This window comes from Apteryx rowi, unplaced genomic scaffold (assembly GCF_003343035.1).
Source record: "Apteryx rowi isolate R43461 unplaced genomic scaffold, aptRow1 scaffold_270, whole genome shotgun sequence".
In the NCBI taxonomy this organism is placed as follows: Eukaryota; Metazoa; Chordata; class Aves; order Apterygiformes; family Apterygidae; genus Apteryx; species Apteryx rowi.
In genome coordinates, this window is record NW_020449086.1 from 1,000,753 (window position 1) to 1,014,526 (window position 13,774).

The window sequence follows — 13,774 nt, forward strand, 5'->3', positions numbered from 1 at the left end:
CCCCCGCCCCGGGGTCTGGTTGTCACCAAATGCCGCGGGTCTCGGGGCGGGGGGGGGGGAGCCCCCCTGCGGCTTCGCGCCGGGTGAGGGAGCCGGGCGGCCGCTGCGCCGCCGGGCCTCCCCCGGCCCCGGCTTGGCCTCGGTCCTGCTGCCCAGCCGTGCTGGGGGGGCATTTGGGAATGGACGAAAGCATCGGGAAGGGTGAGGGTCCTCGCCGGTGGGCGCTTGGCGAGGCTGGGTGCCAAGCGGGTGGAGTGAGGATGGCCCGTCCCGGTGCCCTCGCTCTGGTGCCGGGCGGCCTGCTCCCCGAGGTGCTGTGGATCACACCACGAGGCCAGACAAACTGGTAGGTGAATTAGGCCCTCGGACTCAATCGTCATGTAACTCCTTGGCGATGCAGAGCCAACTTAGGTTTGGGTTGTTGACCAAGAACTGGCTGCCCTCTCCTGTAACTACCTGTGTGTGATGGACTTTGTCCTCCGTTAGGACAGCTTCTCTTTGTGTTTGGAGATGCTCCACTTGGAAGCCAGTGTTTGTCGTTCAGAATAGGTTGCAGTAGAAATTGCGTGCATTATTGCCCATAGTTCCTCCACCCATTGAAGCATGGAGCCATACCTGTGCTTTCTGTCCAAGGGGATGCATGGAAATGGAGAATGCACTGGTTTAAAGTGCATTAGCTGGACCATCTCTTGGAATAGTCTGAGCTTCTCTCTTCATCGTTTTTGCTCCTCGTTCATTATGACGTTTATTGCTGGTTGGAATGTGTTGTTAATTATTTGTGGCCTTTACTTTTGTGCGCATTGTATACTAATTAGGTAACTTCTGGTATGGTAGCTGTGAGTTCTGGAAAGCATTGCAGTATTCAGAGCATTTGAACTTGTCCACTAGAACAGAATGTGAACGGGAAGAAAGCTGTCAGAAGATGTCAAGTAAAGATTAAACAGGTATTTGAATGACCTTCCATAGGTTCATTCTTCTAAACAGTTCCCTGAAACATATTATAATTATTATAGAAAATACTGCATGTAGAAAAATAATACTGAATATTCCTTATAAAGCTTACATAAAGTTAGTAATAATAGGCAAACCCAATATACCAGGTTAGTTTATTCAGAATAGCTTTTTAGCTTAGGGGGTTATCAGCTGAGAGTATTTTTTCTTTCAGAGAAATCCTTCCTCAGAATAAAATGGATTACATATGTCCTTTTATTCCCTAAAACATCCAATTTACATATGTGTTACTAAGTGATAGGTGTTGGTTTTGTACCTTGTACATACTTGCATTAACCAATAGGAAGAGATTTATGTGCCTGTATTGCTCCATAGGCAAAGCACTGCTAAAGGTTAACTTGGAGAGCATCTTGAAAAATACAGCCCAGCTTCTCCAGTGTGTTAAAGAGGTACTTCATGCTTATTGTAATGCAACTAGTTTCAAAAGTTTCAGTTATGCAAGGTTAATTTTTCATATTACTTACCAAGAAGTGTCTGCTGTTGCTTATGTAATGGTTTACTTATACTTCTGTGCATGTCTAAGCTCAGATAGTTTTCTTTGTTATTGACTAGTCTAAACGTTTTGTTTAACTTGATTTCTCAAAAAACTTCAGCTATTTTCTAGTCAAATGCTCAATATTGCAGGAAGACCTCATGTCTTGTAGTCAGCACAGGTGTGTGATGCTTCTTCTGTAAGTTGTCTGTACAATGACACCAAGGGGTGGCACTTGCCCTAGCTTGACCTGGAAAGACAGGAATCTCTGAGTTGAATCTCTGGGTGTGGTGATGTCTGTTTCATTAATGCTATTTAAGGTACAGCAAACTGCTAATTTCTTCTTGATACAATAAAAGAGCAGGTAACATGATCTGAAGACAAGTCGCATGGCAAAATAAACTACTCATAGGTGCCTGCATAATGTAGTGGTGGGAGCAGTATCAAGTCCCATCCAGAACGCTTGGTGTTGAACTTCTTTTCTAAACATCCTTGGTTTTGGATGTACTTCGTGTATATCAGTCTTTCAAAGATGCCTGATATGAAGGCTGTTTGATGCTGGATCACAGGTATCTTCAGTTGTTAGTTATTTGAAGGCTGGATTGTAACAAGCACCAAGAAATATAATGTATTAACCTTAAACATAATAAATTGGATGCGTACTGCTGCAAGCCATTGATCATATATATATTAATGCATGGTCGTTACTTGAAGCTTCACCACAGGGCTTGAACACTACCAATATCTGCTAGTCAATGGTAAATTTGAAAGCTGGTGATGGAGATTGCTGTAGGATTTCAACCTAGGAGATACTCATACTGTTGAGATCCATCTTTTTGAATAGCAGATGATCTAAGCCCTTCTAGATTCCCCCTCCCCCCATACTTGTTTGAAAAATACTTTATGAAAAAAAGCAACTCAGATTTTGGGAGGGCTCTTGATTTCTGGTTCTACAACCAGCTGTTTTTCGTGATCTGTCACTTACTCTGGATGTGCTTCTGTTCCCTTTCTGTTCTGTGGGGGTAGTGCTTTCCTATTTCACATGCTGTTAGAAACATACTTTTATGTCCTAAAGAACTCATATGCTACAGTGATGGGATTTGTTTTAAGTACCTAGGAGAGAAACTCTGTTTTCCTTCTTTGTTGCAGGAGCTCCGAGTAATAAGTAAAAAATGGTTTTGTGAACTCTTGCTCCCAGGGTTTGTGTTCTAGAAAGCCTTCCATGTGACTGGCTTGGTTTAGTCTACTGTTTTGAAAAATTGTGAGTGGCGTGTGGTTCTCGGTAGAGCCTGTGACTAGGCTTGCTAGATGACATAATATGAATGTGGTGGACCCAGGTGAAAATAAGCAGGAAATAATTATTTTCAATGAAATATCTGAATTTTCTTCCCATTTTTTAGAATGACAATGAAGAAAAGACATCTCAAGGTTGCTCTTACAAGTAAAGAGAAAGAGGGACTTCCAGAATAACCCTGTGATCATGATGGGGATGCACAGCTATATGGTGTGAGAGTTTCAAGTTTCTTATGTTCCAGACCCGGACATGGACTCATGGCTCCTTAACTCCTCCAATGTCCCTTTCACAAGCTTTATTTTCGCAGTTGAAGGTGTTGCTACCAACATGAGGGTTGCGTCCTTAGTTTTGGGATTCTCTGTTCTGGTCTATTGTATGAGTTGCAGATAAATACCCAATCCATTACTCTACTTACTGTCTGCGTGGTTGTGGTTGTTGTTTGTTTTTCCTCTCTCTCTCTCTCTCTCTCTCTTTCTCTCTCTCTCTGTAACAACAGTTTCTGCTGTGGACCCAAAAGCCTTCCTGAAGCATGTTTTAAAAACATCTTTAGATTAATCTGATGTTCCTGTGAAATTTATTCCTGTGTATTTTTGCTTCTTGTTTAAATCATTTTTATCAAAAAAGTCTCAATGGTCTCAGGTCTGCCTACCCACTCTTTTGCCTTCCCCTTCCTCAACACCATATATGCAAATGACATAGGAGGCCAAATTTGCTACCAAGTGAAAGCATTGTGCTATTGTGAAACCTAGTTAATTCATAATAATGCAGTATTTGGGTAGAGTCTTCCTGCTCATTTTTGCAGTTTTACATTTTCCTTTTATCTCAAGTTTTATTCTCCCATTTATTTAGGAGGCCTAGAAAAATATGTGACTATGCACTACTGTAATCCTATGAGCGTGTTTCGCTGCTTTGCTGCTGAGAAAGTTGGCTCTGCTCTTCCCTGGCAGCTCCTTCCCCTCCCATACTTTCCCTTCTGGTGTGCAGCAGAAGCGCTTAAGCAGGCTCATGTAGACCACATAGTAGAAGACTCATCTGTGTTAAAACTGACTTGGTTTTTGTTCTAGGTTGGAGTGAATCTGTGCAATATGGCTTGATGTAGTCTAGTTTTTTGCCACTGCTGAAAGTGGATATTTTCCCCCCTTCCTGCTTCTGTTGCTTCCTTGATCTGATTCTGTGATATTCCCTAAGCACTCCCTGAGCTGAAGCATCTCCCTCACCACGCTTCAAAAACTATGCAGAGAGTATAAACACAAAGCTGGGAATGGAGGTGAGGGGAGGGAGGTTCCTGGGTTTCGCCAGCACCCAAACCCAGCCGAACCAGTAGCTGGGTTTGGTGTGGTTGGTGTGGTTCTTCGGTGCTGTTCTGGTGCTCGTAGGCTTTGAATGGGGCCATCTCAGCACGCTAACCCATCAGAAATCACCCACTCCTTTGTGGAATAGTTCTCTTCCTGGTTTAGCACACAGGAACGGCTTGGCGAAAGGTCTGTTGAACACCAGGGTCGGCAGTTAGGAGGGAGCAGGGCTGCGACAGCCTGCGGTTGGGCTTAGACAGCTAGCTTTAACCCAGCTCTGATCCTTGATCTGGTCTACCCTTGCAGCTACAGAAATGTTTTTTGCTGGCACAGGGAGGAGGGAAGATGTTCAAATGGAAATGAACAGGCAGATGTCAAAGGAAGACAGGACGGCTTTAGCAGTACTGCTGGGTTAATACACTCAGGGAATTAGAGTGTAAGAAAAGTAATGCAGTTGATCAAATATGCTTACTGGTCAAATTCCAAAGAGAACTACTTAGAAAAACGGACGAAAAAGTTTCCTCTAATCTTTTTCATTATAGCAAATCCTAAAATCCTAACAGATAGTTGTTTTATTAGTAGGTAATGACCAGTTTTTAGACAGATAACATTCTTAAGATGATGGTTTTCCATTTAAAATTATAATGAAGGCTGAAATTACCCAGAACTTCCCAGAGGAAGAAGGAGTCCTCAAAACTGGTGCGTGGGCAAGTGGATTTTTTTTTCTCCAGCAATTCTTAAGAAAAGAACCGATAATACCTCTGTTAAAAACATGGCAGAGGTGACATGGTCTGTTAATCTTTCTCCTCATGAAAAACAAACAAATGAATCTGAAAACCCGTAACTGTGCAATGTAAAACTATCACATCCATAATGTTGGTAACTGTTAATTTAAACACAGTAAAATTGTGAAATAATTTATCTTGCCTATTTCTCACATAGGCTATACGCTATTGGAATGTATGGTCTGTTATGTAAAGAGGTGCTCACTTAATAGAATATAGAGTAATAGAAATAAGATGGTGTGAGCTGAGTGAATTATGGTTGCCTTGGGAACTATAGTTTTAAATTTTGTGACTAAAGCCAGATTAATTTAGGATGAGGAATATAAAATGTCTCTTTAGGTTAAAAAAACTATTTTTTTCTTAGTATTCCTTGTAACTGATGAAAATAACTACTTACCGTAATTATGCATTGGTAACTTGATAAGGAAAAAGTTTTTTTTTTCCTTTCAATAGTTTGCTTTGGTTTGTATTTGATAAATCTCGAACCATGATCCTTTGGGAAGCATGCAGACAAAGTGCCTCCATATCTTGTCATCTTTAGAGAATGACGAAGTGAATGGAAATTATTTTATCTGTTGTTTCACATGAGTAGGTTTTTTTTACCATGTTAATGACTATTTGCTTTTACTCTGCTGTTACGTATGCAGACACAGTGAGTTTGCTGACCTACATTATTAATTTTTTCCACTTACCTTTTGTTAATCATATCTTTGTTTTGGATTAATCTTTTTTGTTTTTCATGACATGTATTTTTAAGGCAATCTCTAGCTCAGTAAGCTTAAACAAAAGACTCTGCGGAGAAATGCGGTGCTGAGTGATTTTGTAATTCTTTGCTTTACGACAAAACAAACCCTGCAATTTTAAAGACAAAACGTAAAGTGTAAAAGAGAGTAAGAAAATGGAGAATGCATAAAAGGAGTGACAGTATTTTTACCCATTACTGAAATAGTAGCAAAATTGACGGATTGTAACTAATTAGGAAAATTTCATTACGTTAAGATTGCCTACTTGCAGTTATAGTCCTTCATTTGATAATATGCCAATAGTACTAGACCAGTTTTTGGTTCCCCATTTGCAACTGTGAAGACTTTCCTAGCAAATGAGAGGAAACGTGTGCGTTTGTAAAGAGTTTCTTAAGGACTGCCTTTTGTGTCTTCACACCGTGGATTTTTCTGAAATTCAGTTGCCTGGAATAGCTGATATGTGCTTGTATATACTTAGTTTAAATGGATGGGCAAATACAGCAAACCAAGAAATGAACTAGTAAGTTCATAATTTCATTTTGGTATATAAAATTACCCAGTAAAATGACTGCTTCTCTAAGAGGATTTTTTTTTTCTTTGAAATCAACTTATACAAACAAGTAACCTTCACTTTTGTTTTTCATTTGTAGCTTGTTTTTACATTTGCATATGTAGGTATTAATGTCACTAGCCCTAGCAGAATATAACAGTGTATGGGAACTGCAAGCCATGAGTTTTTATATAGTTTATTCAAGTTTTTATTTAAATACGATATGGCCAAAACATAACATGATGGAATGGTGGAGTTTTTTGCTCTTACAAAGGGTAGTTCTGGTGCTTGGGCTGCTGACTGATAGCAGCAGGGGGACTAGCAAGGCAGGAGGTAGGATGAAATGAGGAAGAATAGTCACTTGTGTTACCTGTGAAGAAAAAATTAGCAATTGCATGTGAGCTATGGACTTTCTCAGGAGAGAAGCACAAAAGCGGAAAGGGGTTAGGTTACCTGAGAATGATTCCCCTGGCTACCGGAATGGCTAGGACAAGGAAGAGGTCCTTCTCACTGTTAGAGGGGAAGATAAGTTTGGGTGTTATGTCAGTAAGACAGCAGGTTGACTAGAAAGTTTTCACCTCTGGTCAGTTATCTTGGATTTTTAGAGAAAATTCTTAATGGCATCTTTTTTGTAAGTTGTTATATTTGCTTTTGCTTACTCTTTTCTCCTAACGCTACCCTCAGCAATGCAGATGCTATACCATTTTGCACAACCTCATCTCGGAATCGCCCGTCGGCTGTATTTTTGCAGCTCAGTGCTGTTTTGGATAGGCCTTGCTGGTCTGGCACAGAGCCATTCTGGTGAGTGTCCTGGGCTGGATTCTGGGGGAACTTACTTTTGGGGTCTGACTGGTTTTGTTCATTCAAGCAGTGCTGTACCGAGGTAGTGCTCTATCCTACAGTCCTGCCAGCTCGGCACAGACACAACAGGGTGGCACTTAGGAAGCTGGTCTGTGTCTAGCTATGCTGGTGCTGACTCAAAGCTAGTATCTCAGATGCTGCAGAGCTCATTTTCTACTTTGATTTGGGGATGGGGGGGAGGTGCTGAGACACCTGCTGATTCAGGTACATCTGGCTTATTTGGGGTATGTGATGCTTTAACACAGTGTAGCTATGAAGTAGGGCAGTTGTATTCATGCAGTACTGAACCACATCAAATAACTTGCCCAGGCCCAATTGTTTCTGCACAGTCAGCTTCAGCGTCCGGTCATCTATGGCGCTGTTAATCTCCAATCCAGAAAACTGTAAATTGTCCATCAACAAAAACATCTTTTGTATATGCAAAGTTTTCTTGGATGGGTAAAGAGGCAAGCTATGACCTAGCGGTCATCTTGCAACACAAAAGCAGAGAGGACTAGGCTACTTTTTCCATTGAGAAACAAAATTAAGGCTTTGCATTAAATTGTTTCTTCTCTTATAAATTCTGAGAATGAAATGAACCGTGTAGATCACTTTCAATTCAGACAGTGTAGTGGCACCTTGTCACATTGGCATCAGCGGTTGTTGGCTGTGGAAATCAAATTGGGAAGGATATCCTGTAAGGATAGGAAGGGTTATATAGCCCATGAATGGAGGGCATGTGCAGAGAACTGTTCCTTCAGCTGGCCTTTGTACGCTTGCAGAAATGGAGTATCTCTAGGGATGGAGTAAGATAAAGTAAATACCCTTTTCAGGGTGTGGAAAACAGAGGTTATAAGAAATACTGTGTGTCACTAGTCATCAGAATGACTTTCTCTGGCTAGTTCTGTCTGCAAGATTTTTTTTCTGAAGTTTTTGTCTAAATCTAACTTAGTAGTTTGTTCTTATATTTTTATCTGCCCAGAAGCTATTGAACCTTTTGGTCTATGATTTATGCGACTCTGAGAGACCTGAGAAGCCTGCATTTGAAGTGGCCCATGAGCTTTTGGAGCAGAGATTTAGATTTTACTCAAATTGCCATTTCTGCTGTTGATATCAATTGACCTCTTGTCTCAAAATTGTAATGTGGAATTTCATTGCAGAAAAGCCAGTCAGCTGCTGTGCAGTCCTGGTTATTTAAATGCATTTTTCCAAAAGGAATATGGAGGTGCTTTATTTAGGTAATAGAGTGAGAGGGAGGGGTGATATTGTTATTGGCATCACAACCAAGTCACAGTTTGCCTATGGACAACTATTTATCTTCAATTCGGTCCTTCTGCAAATAAATAGATTTCCGTATTTGTGAAGTGTTGTCACGCTTAAGGCTGGTAGAACTGCTGAGATCTGCAGCTAGAAGCATGTTTTCTGGCAAATTATTGTGAACTAACTGTTCATTGAACTATTTTTCATTCTCTTTCAGTGCTCCATTGGACTCAATACTGAAAGAAGCTGACTTAGATGTAAAGGATAAGTTCAAAAGAAATAGCAGCCATAACAGCTCTCACTGCTATCTGAATCTTTGAAGTACTTCCCTGAATGCATTGCAGTTATGGCCTTATATTTTTTATCTATTTTTCACCTCTAAAATTTAATTTTGAAAAGAATCCCATTATTGCATAAGACACATCGGAAATTAAATTTTTAGTACAAAATGCTCTTCTATACAAGCTAGCTTATATTTGGAAGTGAAATACCCTGCTTGAAATCAGCCTTGCGTGTGTTTTTATTTGCCTCAGTTAGACTTTGTAAAATAAACTGTGTAACATCTTACCTTCTGCCTGGGCAATGCTGCTGAAGTATGTGTGTAATGTACTGCATAATCGTTGCGCTTCCTGAATTGCAAAGCCTCAGTGCAATTGCTGGATTAGATCTCTGTTGTGATGAACCTTTGTACGTCAATACAGTGCTAAAATGCGCTTCTACTGAAATGGTTGGCAGCAAGCCTAATCTTAAAAGGTGCCCAATATGATAACTCCTAGTAAAAGTCCACGGGGAAAGTGATATGAAGCCTATAATGGCAGTTTCCGTGCTTCTTGTTTTCAAATGTGTGTGTAGTGTGATATTGCTGCATGTTCAGCATTCATCTGTAGCCTGAATTTAAGGGACATCCTAAACTTTGAAAGTATGGCCTTTATTGTAGGTTATACTTAAAAGACTAAAAATAAGCACTTTTTTCTTTCTAACTGGTGTTTCTCGGACCTTGTCATATGTACTTTTCATGTTTGTGTTAGTTTTTCAGTCAAGGTGGGTTCACTACATAGGTAATTATTTTCACTTCAGATTCTTAATGCTGTAATTAAGAATATTGCAGAAAATTTAATAATTTAAAGTTGTTATTATGGGCTGTTTCTGTTGGCCTCATTAGCAAGCTTGTATAAAACCCAAGGTTAGAAATGCTTCATTAAATTCAAAGACCTTAGTATCTACGAACCCAAACTTGGGATTATTCATGGCTGCTGTGAACACCTTCAGAATGTATTTAATGATCATAAGAACATCTGTGTAGGTTTTTTCATCTTTTGTAGTCTTGAGTGTCATGAAAATGACAGAAACTGGCATGCAAACCAAGGGGAGGGTAAGGGGAAACCTTCTGATTTTTGGTTTCTATTTTGTTTTTATTTGGCATGAGGTTTTGCCTGAAAGTAGAACATTGTTTCCAGTTACAAAAACAAACAAGCAGAACTGCTTTGAAGTGTTCTGCTGCAATGAGGGTCATAAATATCCAGTTCTCTCTTGGAAAGCTGCAGTAAGCAAGGCATGTGGTAAATAAGTGTTTAATGCTTAAATGTTAACATGATGATGCAAGCTACAACACTTTCTTTTGAGGAAAAAAAGGAGAAAATGTAGATGCATATGGAAGCTATTTCTGTGATCAATGCTGAAAATCCAAGTGTAATTCTCTGTTTCTGCCTCCTTAACCTGGACATGCTAGTCATTTGTCACATATGCGCATATCTATGTTCTTTTACTTCTGCAAAATGTTGCACTGCTAGCTTGGCAAGCAGTGTTTGCATAATTAGTAATGCACTTGTTCTTTAGCGCATGCTGGAATTTCCTTAGTACCAGTAAGGATTAGACCCTTAAGGGGCAGGAAGTTGTCCTCAAGGAACAGATTTATCATCGGTTGGCTGACCCTGGTGCGTCTTCAGAACCGGATGGAAATGTTAGCTTCTCTGCTTGCTCTGAGCCACAAAAGGCAAACGCCAAAAGTGTGGACTGATGACTTAAAAAAAAAAAGAAAAAAGAAAAAAAAAAAGGCAAATTGGAAATGTAGGTATGATTGGAAATGCAGACCAATATCAGCCAAATTACATATGGTTTTGCCCCTTTCTTAATGGACATCTACTAGCAGGTGAGAGCGTGTTGACAGCTGTGGGCCATGCATGGGAAAGTACTTTGACCTTCAAGTGGTTTAGTCCTCTAGATGCTAATAATTCTGGGAGAATGTTTGGGAGTTTTTTTGGTTGGTTGTTCCCCCMCACACACACAGTAATACTGCTTAGTACCTCTCTCTGTAACCAATAATGGCTAGACCATTCTTCCTTGCTTTGTAATTTATGTACTTTTGGGCAATGTAAAATGATTTTCTAATGGTGAAGAGTGGGTTATCCCAGCATTCAGACTTAAATATCTGAGGTTTTTTAAGTTGCTGGTTTTTAGAAGACAGTTTGCTCGTGTAAGTAGAATGTATTTCAACCGTTGACAATTTGTATGACGTGTTGCTTTCTTTCAAAACTTAGTTGTGTTTTTTCCGTCTCTTTCTTTCCAGCTTTTGTTTTGCCTGAAAGGTTCTCCGAGACTCATGGGGGTTTTTGGTCATGTACTGTTTGAGGACTTTGTTAGTCTGATTGTGAAAATTGCTTTTGTGCTCTGTGTGTAATCTAATTTCCGTGGAAGCATGCTGTGATTCCATTTATGTAAGAATTCATTTTCATGTGAAGAAAACAGCTACAGGTCGGGGGATAGCCAAGTCCTACAGTATATTTGCAACAGAGTACTTGTCATCAAGGAGGAAGATGTGGTCATGTTGCATGCATAGCTTATAAAACTCTATATGTGATGAACTAAAGATTTTGTGGTGCAAGTCATGTATTTTGTACAGGCATGTTGGTACAACAATTCAATTTAGAGGATAATAAAACAAGAATCATAGTAAACGTTCCTGAAAGATAAATTTGTTAAAGCAGGTTTGCAAAAAACAGCTCCTGCTTGTTCCTCTGTGTTTTTTGGTTGTCTGTTCTCTAAATGTCCTTGTTATTTTTTCATAGCATTATATGTCAATGATTGTGGTGTGGAGAACTTAGGTTCTGTGGCTGAATAATTGTGAGATGCTTGTTCTTTCCCTCCATACCAAGTGCCTGAAGGTTAGGAGGGTAGTGAGAGCCAGTGAATGGATTTCTATTACAGTGTTCCCAGTGGGTTGTTCTCAGGTCTGTCTGTCTGTCTGTCTGTCTCTCTCTTTTTTTTTTTTTTTTTTTGTGGTAGCTTCCAACTCGTTGATGCCTAACAACTTGACACTATTCTCTAACTATTTAGGTGAAAGAAGCACTGAATTTTTTTCAGTTCAGCAGCCTTGTGGAGTTGATAGATGTCTACTATTAGAGAGAGCAGGTGAGCAGAAGTTGAAAAATTTGAGAAGCGTTTAAGCACCTAAACTTTCATAGGATGTGGCTGAAGGGATCTCATCTTTCCTAGATCAATAACTTGAAAAAAAATTGCAGGCTCTAACCATCAAGGATCCAGTCTGTATTTCACCTACTTTCTCCTGCTCTTGCATTTTGTTCTGATAAATGGATTTAGAAATGCATTAAAGGAAACTTTTTTTTTTTTTTAACCTTTGCTAGGTAAGGGAAGTATGCTGATTTCTTACAACAATATACAAGGTTTTTTTTTACCCTCAAATCTGAGCCAGAGCCTGTAGACAGTCCCCCCTGCCCCACCTCTATTCATAGAGGGTGTGACAGTGTTGTCTCATTTTTGCCTCTACAAAGGAAGATCCTAATATTACCCATTTGTATTCACTAACTGTTTATACAGTTTGGGTTTTTTTGCTGCCAGCATTAGCATTTAGAGTCCATTTGACTTTCACTGAACAGCTACTTGTTAGATTGTCTACTGTAACGCTATTTGTGTGACCCCAGTTTTCAGTCTCATCTTCCCCAGCTCTCTTCCCCCCCCCACCCCAGTAAATCCCTTGAAAGAAGCTACAGCTATCAGCATTTTCTCTTCCACTTTGTAAATTAACAGGCATTTGTCCTGATGCTCTTTAAAGCTAATAAGTTCCTCTTAAGTTTATTGGTCTTTGGAAAAGACTTGACCTTGTGCAGCAGGAAGAGTGTGCAGGGACGCTTTTAACTCCATTACTGCAAAGATTCTGAGCAAATTTTCTTTCTGTGCTTCGGGAGCTGCAAAACTGTATCCTGTTTCTCATCCCTCAGGAAGGTTATTCTAATGAGGAATATATGGTCTTATTTCCAACTGCTCATGGTTAGTGATGTAGTAGCTTGTTTCATGTATGTGCTCGATGCCTCCATGTGGTTCTTCTCCTGGAAAGCTACACCAGTGGTGGCCTCATGAAGGCAGGGATTTTCTGTGGTGTTCTATCATTCGTTTTCGTACTTCTTTTTAAGGGTGTCATGGTACCTAGCTCAAGAAGCTGAAAGCATTTGCCTTTGCTGGTTCTAAGTAGTGCTACACTTAAGCACATGTGTTTGTGTATCTATCCTAGCTTCAAGGAACTACCAGTTGCTCTAGCTGGCAAAGACACTTGGTTTCACTTGGCATATGTTAACACTTCTATTGGTCCCAAGAGAATATCTGCTATTTTAGTGGCTACTTTGGACTTCGTGCATTTATGCAGCTACTTTTTTTTTCTTCTTCTTTTTTTTTTTTTCCTCCAAGCCAGGTGCAAATACAAAATTAACCGGTGGTTTGATCTTCTTCCCCGGTAAAAGGGACATTTGAGAAATTGGTTTAAAATGAACATTGCCAGTGACTTTAGGGCAGGTCTGGTCAGTCTTCTTTAATCTCTATGGTTATACCAGAATCTTCACATGCCTGATGACAAGTCACTTACTACGTACCAAGAGCAACACAGGGAGGTGGCATCTCCTGGAGTCATGAAGGGTGAAGAGTCTCTCTGTCCGCTGCTTTAATGTGATGATCTTCATAACATGCAGCTGTGTCCCAGGACATCCTGGTAATACTGATCTCAGCAGCCTTGATTTCTGAGTAATTGTTTTTTTCCCAGAAAAACAGTTTTGCCCGCACTATGTAGCCCTTGCTGCTGGTTGCGTAACGTATACTGACGTAAGTGCTTCGCTCGAACTGCTCGTAGCTGCAGAGTGGAAGGTTACCTATTCTTATCTTAGCGAAATGGGGGCATTTCTTGAGATGTAATAAGATGTGGTTAGCTATTCTAAAACACCAGGCATTGTTATATCTCCCTGTTCTCTTACTTGTTTGTAGATCAGTGTGGTGTATTGTTGATTCTTTTGATTTTCCTGTTTAGCTTGGCTTTGCATATTTTGTCACCAAAGATAGCAAAGAGTAGCAAGAGAAGTATAGAGATGCATTACATCAACACTGTTAGTTCATTAGAAATTCTGCACTGATGTACTAGTGCAAGAAAAGGTTAAAATAGCTGAAAGTTCACATGGGCCCCTCAGAAGCCAAATCTCCACAGTCATTTTTGCCAGCAATCATAGCATTTTTATCCTCCTCCTAAACT

The 13,774-nt window shown here is 40.1% G+C and overlaps 1 protein-coding gene and 1 long non-coding RNA gene across 3 annotated transcripts in view; one reads left to right on the forward strand and one right to left on the reverse strand.

Moving 5' to 3' along the window:
- The first annotated feature begins 113 nt into the window (after positions 1–113).
- The window catches only part of LIN54 (lin-54 DREAM MuvB core complex component), a 42,634-nt gene continuing 28,973 nt past the window's right edge, over positions 114–13,774 (forward strand). The window contains exon 1 of one of the 2 annotated variants that reach the window (XM_026068483.1): positions 114–346. The gene's annotated coding sequence lies outside the window, so the exon portion shown is untranslated. Of the gene's footprint in view, positions 347–11,632; positions 11,656–13,774 lie in introns of those variants that run through there. The other variant, XM_026068484.1, reaches the window with a different exon arrangement.
- LOC112967371 lies at positions 6,328–9,078 on the reverse strand. The gene is made up of 3 exons (XR_003253951.1): positions 8,816–9,078; positions 6,601–6,657; positions 6,328–6,517 (listed from the first exon to the last, which is right to left on the reverse strand). It is a non-coding gene; the product is annotated as an uncharacterized LOC112967371 (long non-coding RNA).